Below are 10,458 nucleotides of genomic sequence, written 5' to 3'. Positions count from 1 at the left end.
GGCTTATGTTCTAGTGTGGCACTGGACAATGAACAAACCGACCCATGAATGAGACGGTTTCAGAGAGGGGTGGCCCCAGTGTGGCTTGTCTCAGCAAACTGCATGTTTCTGTGCCTCCTCCTGGCCTCTGAGAACTGAGGGGGCAGGGCTGGGGGCATGCCTGGCCCCTGAGGCTGGCGCCTGACATATGGGGAGTAGTTTTAAAAAAATAGTGTCTTTTGCTGGCTGCACTGAATGGACGCACACAGGCTGATAAAGACTCCAGCCCGCATCCACCTGTGCCCTCTGGAGTCTGTAGAACTCCGTTATTATCAGCCCAGGAGTAATTGCTGATAAGCCTGAGAGTGTGAATTTCATTGTAAAATTGAGAGGTAGCAGGGCAGTGTTTCATAACTCCAGGGATAATCTTAATTAATGACCTGATAAGTCTAATTAATTGCATCATATCCGCAGGCCCTCGTTGGAATTCTGGGAGGGAGTAGTAGCTGGCGTGCTCTTGGCAGCTCTGGAGGCTGGAAGGAAGGAGGTGCTAGGATCTGCCTTCCACCGCTTCCTTGCCAGGTGAGTCTGGGCAAGTGACGGCTGAGCCTCGGGCTCCTCATCGGGAGTTGTTGCCGGTTCAGGGAGACGTTCTCACGCAGCTTAGCAAACCCTTCGTGCCTGCAGCCGCTAGGGTCATGGGCACTGAGGCTGTTGTCAGAGGCCAGGGTGCAAGGCCATAGAGGGGCTGAGGGCTCTCAGCCAGCAGAGTAGGGCCCGGTGTCCCAGACCTGGGTTTCCCCCTGCGGCCAGCCCTGGCATCTCTCACCTCCTGGGAAACCCCTGGCAAACTCCTGAAAGTGAGGAGGGAGAAGCTGCAGGCCCTGTGCGTGTGCGGGACTTACTGGGAATGGGACGGGGTATGGGGGCTTCTGGTGGGAGAAGCAGGGAAGTGGGAGGGACCCTGGGAGTGGAGGAGTGAGTGGTGGTGGTGGGGTCCCTGTGTGGCCTGGGGCAGGCCTCAGTTTCCCCAGCTGCATGGGAGAGGCTGGGTCATGTTGATGGGCGCAGGGCCAGCGGGAGGGCAGACGCCGTCCTGCCATAGGGGGTGGGGGTCTCCCCTCTTCCCGGCCTGTCCTCCGGGGGCGCCCGCGCGGGCCGGGGCAGCGGCGGCGGCCGCCAGGGGTTAAGCGGTGACTTCAGCGGCGGCGGCCGGGCAGGCGCGGGGCGGTGCCGAGCGCGGTGGCCGGGCCAGGCCGCTCCGAGGCGGCGCTGCCGGCGGGGCCAGGCTCGGTGGCGGCGGCGGCGGCGGCGGCGGGCCGGGCGGGGCGCGGGGCTGGGCCCCGGCCATGGGCGCCCGCGGCGGCCGGGGGGCAGAGGCGCGGGGCCGGCCGCCGGCGCCTTTGTGAGCGGCGCGGACAACAAAGGCGCGGCCGCGGCCGGAGCGGTGAGTGCGGAGCGGTGAGTGCGGCCCGCGGGCCGGCCGGGCGGGGGCGCGGGGCTGGGCCGGCCCGGGAGGGGCTCCCCGAGGGGGTGTGTGGTCCCGGGTGACCCCAGGGCCGGGGCGCCTCGGTGCCAGGGTCTCGGAGAGAGAGTCCAGGGCCCCGTGGCGGGGCATCCCGGCCCCTGGCGCGGCTTTGCTTCTGCGGGATCTTTGTGTGTCTCTGCCTCTCCCGGGGCGAGCCTGGTGCCCCCACGGGGTCCTGGGGGGTCAGTGAGTGTGTGTGTCCCGGGGCCTCTGGGTGTGAGGTCCACGCCGGCATCTTCCCGGAGTCCCTGGCGTGTGTATGAGTGTGTGTGTGTGTGTGTGTGTGTGTGTGTATGTGTGTGTCCTGGAGCCGGCGATCTCTGTCTGTGTCCCTGGAGCCTGCGTGTGGACGGGTCTCTGGGTGAGTGTCCCAGAGCCGGGGTCTGCTCTGTGTGGGGGTCACTACATGGGCCGGTTGAGTGTGAATGTGAATGTGTACCTTTCAAGTGTAAGTGTGCACCCCTCTCCCCACGGGAGTCTGTGTCCCATCCCTCTGCATGACTTCTAACCTGCTTTTGAGTGTGTGTGTGTGTGTGTGAGAGAGAGAGAGAGAGAGAGAGAGAAAGAGAGAGAGAGAGACTCTGTGCCTCACTTTCTGTCCACGGACGGACACTTCAGGTTCTGCTGTCATGGGGCTTCACCTCCCCCCGCTGCTGACCTTGGGGGTCCCCGGGGTTGCATGAAGCCAGAGGCTGCTCCTAGCGCCTCTGGGCCCGGCTTGCCCCCCTCAGCCTTGACGCTGGCCCAGGGATGGAGCAGGGCGGCTGCATGGAGGGCGGGGGTGGGGGGGGGTGGAGGAGAGGTGCCCTGGTCAGCGGGAAGGCCATGGCCGCAGAACCGGGGAGGCCTGGACGTCCTGGGGCAGGGAAGGGTGTCGGGGTGGGAGGCCTGGACGTCCTGGGGCAGGGAAGGGTGTCGGGGTGGGCCTGCTGAGGGTGAAGGTGAGCGCCCTGGCCGCCAGGGGTGGTCTCTGAGAGGGGAGCTCAGGCCTGGAGTAGGAGAATGTGGGAGACTTCCTCCTCCCTGTCCCAGGGTGGTGGGGGGCCCAGGCAGAGGTCAGGAATCTCTTTTAGCCTGGAGGACCGTGGCTCAGGCCGCAGCAGGGAGGTGGTGGTGAGACCTTGCCTCAAAGTCCTTGGCCGTCCTGAGGGGCTCACCCGGGGAAAGCCCCGCCCTGCTCGCCCCAAGCACCATCTGCTCCTCCTCGGATGCCGAGGAGAGGGCACAGGCTGTGCACATTCATTAGTGCTCAGCCCTTCCCTGCAGCCCTGCCTGCATGGCCATCAGCTGCAGCATCCATCTGTCTACCCGCCCAGCGCGGTGCCCCACGGTGTCCAGTCCTTCAACACACAGACTAGGACGGAGGGCCCAGTTTGGAGATAAATCTCCAGGCTCCCGGAGACTGTGGGTGGGGGCTGCCCTGCCCCCCCCCCCCCCCCCCCAGGCTCCAGGGTGACTCTCTGTGCAGGGGGAGGCCTGAGGTTGTGCCGGGTCTGACTCTCACGCTGCTCCCTCATGCTTGCCTGCCGGAGGTCCCTGCCCCTCCTCTTCCACCAAAGACCCTTCGCCCCTGCTGTTGCCTCCGTGAAAGCTGGTCCCATCCTTCGCCTCTTCACTTCTCACCCAGGATCTCTTCCTCTCGGCCAGCCAGGTGGGCTCACAGGTCCTTGTTCACGAAGCTGCTCCAGCCTCATTGTGGGGAGGGTGGCTTTGTACCCTCAGAGGACTGCAAGCCTTTGAGAGCAGGGACCATGTCTGTCCTGGAACAGGGCCGGCACATAGTAGGTGCTCGATAAATAGTTGCTGATTAAGTGAATGTCCAGTAATTAACGGTTCCTACCTTCTGCTCTTTCAAGTTTTATCTTGGGAGGAGTTTGGGGAGGGGGTATAGCTGGTGGGCTCCTCGGTACCAGTATCAGATTAGTGTAGGAGGAAAGCCTACTGTTAACTAGGTAAATAGTAAATGAATGAACAGGTGTTGGTAGTAGCTGGTAAAGTGCCAGATGCTGGGCTAGCTGCTTCACATGGGTGATCTCTTTTTTATTTTATTTTATTTTGTTTATTTTATTTTATTTTATTGATTTTTTACAGAGAGGAAGAAAGAGAAATAGAGAGCTTGAAACATCGATGAGAGAGAAACATCGACCAGCTACCTCCTGCACACCCCCCACTGGGGATGTGCCCGCAACCAAGGTACATGCCCTTGACTGGAATTGAACCTGGGACCCTTCAGTTCCCAGGCCGACACTATCCACTGAGCCAAACCTTATAGGGTCACATGTGTGAGCAAGGAGCAGAGTGGAAAGCATATAATCTTAACCAGATAAGTTTAGAAAAGATAAGGTGGGTGATGTGTAGATATGATAATAGTAACTTAGATTCATATCGCCCTTTTAGGTCCAGATCTCTGTTTCCGAAACAGCCCTGATAATTGGGCCGAGAAGATTGGTTCATACCCATTTTACAGATGAGAAACATGAACCACAGCCTAAGGTCATAGTTAGTCAGTGGAGGACTCCAGCCTGGGTCTCCCTGACCGCCAGTCCTTGCTGTTTTGTGAAGGCTTGTCTTCTCTGCATTTGTGTTCTCATCGCCTGGCTGGACAGAGGTGAATGGGCACTGTCCTTGCCCTCAAGGAGTCTGAAGTCCAGGAAAGAGAACCGGATTCGTAAGCAGCAGAGGGGGCCCGAGTTCTCTGTCCACCCCACTGTGGCACCTGGGCCCCCGCTCAGCCCGTCCTGGCCATGTGTCCCTGGAGAGTTCCTTGGTCTCTGTCTCGCTGGAGGCCATCAGAGCCACCATCCTTTGGGGCCGAGAGAGCTCCCAGGAGTGGCTGTCCTTACAAGGCTGTACTGGGCCCTGGGCAGTGGTATGCTGGGGCCAGTTTGCACCAAAGCATGAGAGCTGATCACTATATTTGAGGAATTTTGTGAGCTGGCTGTTAGACACAGTCTTTATAAAAAAAAATTGTACGCCTATAAATTTACAGTTAAAAAGGTTATACTAGCCATGCTGGTTTGGCTCAGTGGATAGAGCATCAGCTTGGGACTGAAGGGTTCTGGGTTCCCTACCAGTCAAGGGCACATGCCCAGGTTGCAGGCTGGATCCTCAGTAGGAGTGTGTGCAGAAGGCAGCCCATCAATGATTCTCTCTCATCATTGATGTTCCTATCTCTCTCTTTCCCTCTCCTTTAATCTCCGAAATCAATAAAAATGTATTTTTAAAGTTATAATAGAAGCAAGGATAACTCAAAACATAGTACTTCTAATTACTTCACTACTACCTATGTGTTTGTGGTTATTTTGTGTCTTTTATGTGTTTGTATTTATATTATACAATGAGTGGCCAGATTATTATGATCTTTAAACACATAATAATCTGGCCACTCAGTGTAAATCCTGTATAATAAAAGGCTAATATGCAAATTGTCCCCTTGACCAGGAGTTCAACCAGCAGGCAAGCTGGCCAACCGCCCATGTCCCCTCCCCCTAGCCAGGCTGGCCGGACACGACCCATGCATGAATTCATGCATCGCCTTCCCTGTCTATCTATCTATCTATCTATCTATCTACTGAGTGGCCAGATTATTATGCATTTCGAGATTATAATAATCTGGCCACAGTGTATATACATAATGTTTTGGAATATATGACAGTGGTCCCATGGATATAATAGAAATGAAGGCTTTATGGTTTAGGTTTTTTTTTTTTTAATCTAACGGGAACAGTGTCTGGAGCTTGGCAGTAGACTCCCTCTCACTCACAGCACCTCCATTCTGAGCGCACAGATTGCACCCCAGTCCCTCAGCCCCGACCTGTCTCCTCCCAGAAGAGCCCGTCCCCCAGCGCTGCATGGTCAGAGGACCCGGCTGTAGTCGCTGGTGAGGACCTGAGGTCCTGTCCACGGACGCAGGCCCACGGGAGCCACTGAACACGTGTGAAGTCCACTGCCACTCCCGTAAAGGTTTTCCCTTCCCCTGTGGGCCAGCCTGTCCCACGTTGGGAACATTGTCAGGTTGTGATGGTGAAAAGCATAGATCGTTTTATTTCTTCCACCAGCTCCATGCCAGAGAGAGCCTTTTATGCCAGATAGGGCCAGTGGAACCCAAACAAATTTCCAAAATCAAAACAGTGAGTTCTGGGTCCTACACTCTCTTTGTGTTAACACCCTCTTTATTTTGAACCACCACAAAGTTCCTGGATCTGACCACTGCTCCAGCAGGCAGGAGCCACCCACATGGCCCTGGCAGTGCTATGTACCTTCCCCTTCCGTCCTGGCTTCTCATTCCTGCTGACCCTCAGGCCGCCGTTCACGCCCTCCTCACGGTCACTGTTATGGTGCTCGGCGTCCCACCAGCCAGTTTCCCCTCCATATTTCCACCCCGTTCCCGGGGCAGCGCTGACAGCTCCGTGTTCTCTCTCTGACCCTGTGGGAAGGAAGCCGGGGAAGGCTTGGGGACAGTGGGATAAAGTCTGCAGCGTTTTCCAGTAAGGCCTTAGGCCTTCCCACTCACTCACTGACTCCCCGAGCATCTTCCAGTCCCACAGGCCCCAATCACTGTCAGTGCCTGCCCAGGTGCACCGTTTTACGCTGTACACTGTGTTTTACTGTACCTTTCCGTGTTAGTTATGCTGAGACACACAGATGCCATTGTTCGTGGCCTAAAGTATTCAGTACAGGAGCCTGCTGTGCAGGCTTAAAGCCCGGGAACAATAGGCTACCCCATATGGCCTGGGTGTGGAGTTGGTTATACCATCTCGGTTTCTGTAAGTGCACTCTGATGTTCACACAAGGATGAACTAGCCTACCGATGCATTTCTCAGAATGGAGCCCCGTCGTTACGTGACACGTGACTGTACAATATACAATGAGTGGCCAGATTATTATGATCTCTGACCACATAATAATCTGGCCACTCAGAGTGTGTGTGTGTGTGTGTGTGTGTGTGTGTGTGTGTGTATCTTAGAGGCCCGGTGCATCATGAATTCGTGCATGGGTGGGGTCTGGCCAGCCTGGTGGAGGGGACAATTTGCATATTAGCCTTGTATTAGATAGGGTATACATTGAGTGACCAGATTATTATGTAGCTACTCGATGTACTTGCTGGTGGCTACTGCACATTTCTTCCCAACTGTGTGTTTGGTGGTGTCACCTTGGTAGTTTGAAATCGGCCGTAGTGAGAATATTTACACCACAGAAATTGGCAAACACTTTATTTATTTATTTAAAATATATTTTGATTTTTTTATAGAGAGGAAGAGAGAGGGATAGAGAGCTAGAAACATCGATGAGGGAGAATCATTGATCAGCTGCCTCTTACACACCTCCTACCGGGGATGTGCCCGCAACCAAGGTACATGCCCTTGACCGGAATCGAACCCAGGACCTTTCAGTCCACAGGCCGACGTTCTATCCACTGAGCCAAACCGGTTTTGACTGGCAAACACTTTAAATCAGGCCTCACCCCCTCATTGGTTGTTAAACATTTGTCAGCTCACCCCGGGGAGCCAGCAGTGAACAGTACAGGCACAGCTCCTCCCTGGAGCTTGCCTTCTGGTGCTGACCAGTCCAGGGCTGGTTTAGGGTCCTCAAGAGTGCAGAGCAAGAGGGGCAGCTGCTGGGCTGGGCCTGCGGTGGTGGTTGGGGTTGCAAATGGCCCTCAAATGACCTCTCCTGTGGGAACTGAGTTATTATATTGCCATGCGCCAAGAAGAGGGGAAATGGGTTGAGGATAGGATCCTGTTTAATTGAGAGCCTGCTTTGCCATTGATTGAATAACCACACGCAGGGGACCCAGGCATCTGGGAGGCGAAGTGGTGGTGGAGTCTGAGGACACTGTGAACAAGTCAACCAGCTCAGGGCTGGTGGAGGTGTTGATGTCCAGGACCCAGGAGACTGGAGCTGGCTGGGAGGATTAGGCAACAGCGGGCATGGCCTATCCCCATGGTTGGCAAACTATTTCTCTTGAGCCACACGTGGCTCTTTGGCCCCTTGAGTGTGGCTCTTCCACAAAATACCACGGCCTGGGCGAGTCTATTTTGAAGAAGTGGCGTTAGAAGAAGTTTAAGTTGTAAAAATTTGGCTCTCCAAAGGAATTTCCATCGTTGTGCTGTTGATATTTGGCTCTGCTGACTTGTGAGTTTGCCGACACTGGCCTCTCCCTATGGATTCAGGGACAGCACAAGAGAGCCGGGCCTGACAGTTGAGCGGACATCTCTTTACAAGAGCGTTAGCTCCTGTCCAGTGTGTGAGCTCTGGTTGGGAGATGGACGTGTGTGCAGTGACATTCAGTGGAGGAGTGAGAGCAGGAGAACGGGGTGGGGAGAGGGAAAGGGTCTGGATCAAAGGAACAGCATGTGCGAAGGCTCAGAGGCAAGAGCTGTTGGGAGTTCAGTCTGGCTCGGGTGTGAGAGCAAGGACCGAACCTTCCTCAAGTCAGAGGGCACAGCACCATCTGGGCACAGCCTAGGAGTCCCGCCACACCTTGCCTGCCAGGGGCATCATGTTGTGGGGTCAGCCCCTCCCTGCACATCGGTATTCCCCAAGCTGCCTAGTGTTCCAGCCCCAGCCCTGTGGCTGGTGGATTCTCAAAAACATTTCCATTTTAATATCAGACCAAACAAAAGAGAATTTGGAAGGTGGGTCTACTGCCCTCCCCACCCCATCCCCCGTCCCACTCACCAATAATACCAGAAAAGCCAAGATAGAAGTAACTGGAATTGAGGTTACCCAGTGTTTTTGGTTACTTCTGCGCTTCACTTAAAAATGAAGTTTGAGAGCTTTCTCTTTCTTTCTTTCTTTCTTTCTTTCTTTCTTTCTTTCTTTCTTTCTTTCTCCCTTCCTTCCTTCCTTCCTTCCTTCCTTCCTTCCTTCCTTCCTTCCTTCCTTTCTTTCTTTCTTTTAAAAAAAATATTTTATTGATTTTTTACAGAGAGGAAGGGAGAGGGAGAATTAGAAACATTGATCAGCTGCCTCCTGCACACCCCTCACTGGGTATGTGTCTGCAACCAAGGTACATGCCCTTGACCGGAATCGAACCTGGGACCCTTCAGTCCGCAGGCTGATGCTCCATCCACTGAGCCAAACCGGTCAGGGTGAGAGCTTATTTCTTTAAAGACAATTCATGTTCACTTTATGTCTTTAGGTGCCAGACACTTGAGAGGCATCAGTTCCCTTAATTCCCGTACCAAGCCTGCAGGTGCGTTCTGTTGTCCCATCTTATGGAGGAGGAAACAGAGTCTTAGAGCCTGAGTGACTTCCCCAAGGTCACAGTGTTTGCAAGCAGCTGGATTCAAACTACGTAGTGAGATCTTCCTCAAATTCGACTCCCTTCCTTACTCTATTTTCCGTTTCCCTTTGAGAAATGGGGGCGAGAAGAGCCCTCTCCCTCCCACCCCACCTCCCAGTCTATAATCTCAGTACACTCTGCCATTCTTTGTCTGAAATAAAGGTCCCCCCCCGCCCCCCCACACACGCTTAGCTGGGTTCATTGCCCTGTGGTTTAGAATCAAGGCCTAGAATAGAAGCCCAGTGCCCAAATGGGCCCCCAGGCCTGCAACCCGGCAAGTGCTAATAATAATGGCGCGTATTTATGGAGATTGCTGAACTAATAGGTCTTATTTAGGGAGTGGCAGCACGTGGGCAGGCATGGGGCTCGGGGGAGCTGCTCAGTCATCAGCCACCAGAGACGTGGGCTTGCCATCTGCATTTTGCCCCAGAGGAGGCGGAGGCCCAGCTCAGTCATCTTGCTTGTCCAGGTCACGCACCTGTGAGGGGTGGAGGCGGCCCGGGGCCACCTCGTCCTATCTGCTCCGGAGCCCAGTTCCCAGCCCCGCATCCTAGGCCAGTGCCACCCTTTCCAGGACCTGGCCTGGCTGGGCCTTTGGTGTTCCCTGGCAGCCGTGGCCACATGTGGTGGGAAACGGGAGGACGGGACCACGTGGCCAGAAGCACAGGCTGGGTCTCCCTCTTGGTGACAGCCTGGTGCTGAGCCTCCTGCCAAGGGCTTCAGGGGTTCATCTTTTAGGGGTTCATCTTCTCACTCACCTGTCAGTCCAGAGGGTGGTCTTAAGGCCAGGCTTCCCCCACCCCTGCCCCCACCTTCTTTGCAGGGACCCTCTTGGACCAGGGCAGGCATTTTGAGGTGCCCCTGCCCACATCAGGGGAACGTAGGGCCTCAGCAGGCGGCATTCTGGGCCTCTGGCCCCTCCTCCTCTGTGAGAGCCTGGCCTCTTGGCCTCTATAGAAAGCCGCTCCCAGGCTGCCTGCTTGGTACGCTCCCACATCCCGCCATCAGGGCTCGAGGCTGCCGCTCTCATCGCTTCCCTCTCTTCATCGTCTGAAGTGGGCAGGCTTGGAGAGAGCTCTAAAAACGCGGGCTGATTATTCAGTTCCACTAGGACAACAATGGTTTAAATGAAGTAGAGGAATAACAGTCTCTGAAAATTGAAGAAAAATATTCCTGGACCAAGACTTTGCCCAGGACCTTTGAATTTCTTTGAAAAATAAAGCGCTATCGTACTTGAAGAAATGCATGCGGTACACGGCCTTCGAAGAAAACTTGGGAAATACAGGCAGAAGGAGATTAAAATTGCCCTGCGTCCCACCACTCAAAGACCTCCTCTCTCAGCATCGAGGCGCATCTCACTCATTGATTTTTCGGTGACTGATTTGCTCATTTGGCAAGTGCCTGTTTAGGGTTTGCAAAGGGCCAGGCCCATGTGGGGCTTGGCGGGTGGATGGGTGCCCTGCTCTTTGCTAGTTCTGTGTTGGACCTTTGGCAACTCATTTGGCCCCTCTGTGTCTCAGTTTCCTCATCTGTGAAATGGGATAACACTAGTCGCTGTGCCCTGTGTTATGTGGATTTGAGGAGCAAGCACGAGCAGGCTGCTCCGGAGAGCACCTGGTCCCTGGGCGAGCAGCATTGTCGCTGGTGTGAGGCCGGTCAGCTG

General features: G+C 55.2%; 1 protein-coding gene across 41 annotated transcripts in view; it reads left to right on the top strand.

The window, feature by feature from the left end:
* The first annotated feature begins 1,294 nt into the window (after positions 1 to 1,294).
* The window catches only part of ARHGEF10L (Rho guanine nucleotide exchange factor 10 like), a 119,854-nt gene continuing 110,690 nt past the window's right edge, over positions 1,295 to 10,458 (top strand). For 38 of the 41 annotated variants that reach the window (XM_045585147.1, XM_045585134.1, XM_045585133.1 and 35 more), the window contains exon 1: positions 1,295 to 1,426. The gene's annotated coding sequence lies outside the window, so the exon portion shown is untranslated. The remainder of the gene's footprint in view (positions 1,427 to 10,458) is intronic. The other 3 variants (XM_045585150.1, XM_045585149.1, XM_045585148.1) reach the window with 2 other exon arrangements.

This window comes from Pipistrellus kuhlii, unplaced genomic scaffold (genome assembly GCF_014108245.1).
Source record: "Pipistrellus kuhlii isolate mPipKuh1 unplaced genomic scaffold, mPipKuh1.p scaffold_m20_p_2, whole genome shotgun sequence".
NCBI lineage: Eukaryota > Metazoa > Chordata > Mammalia > Chiroptera > Vespertilionidae > Pipistrellus > Pipistrellus kuhlii.
The sequence above is the reverse complement of the archived record's forward strand: the minus strand, read 5'-3'. Positions and strand labels throughout refer to the sequence as shown.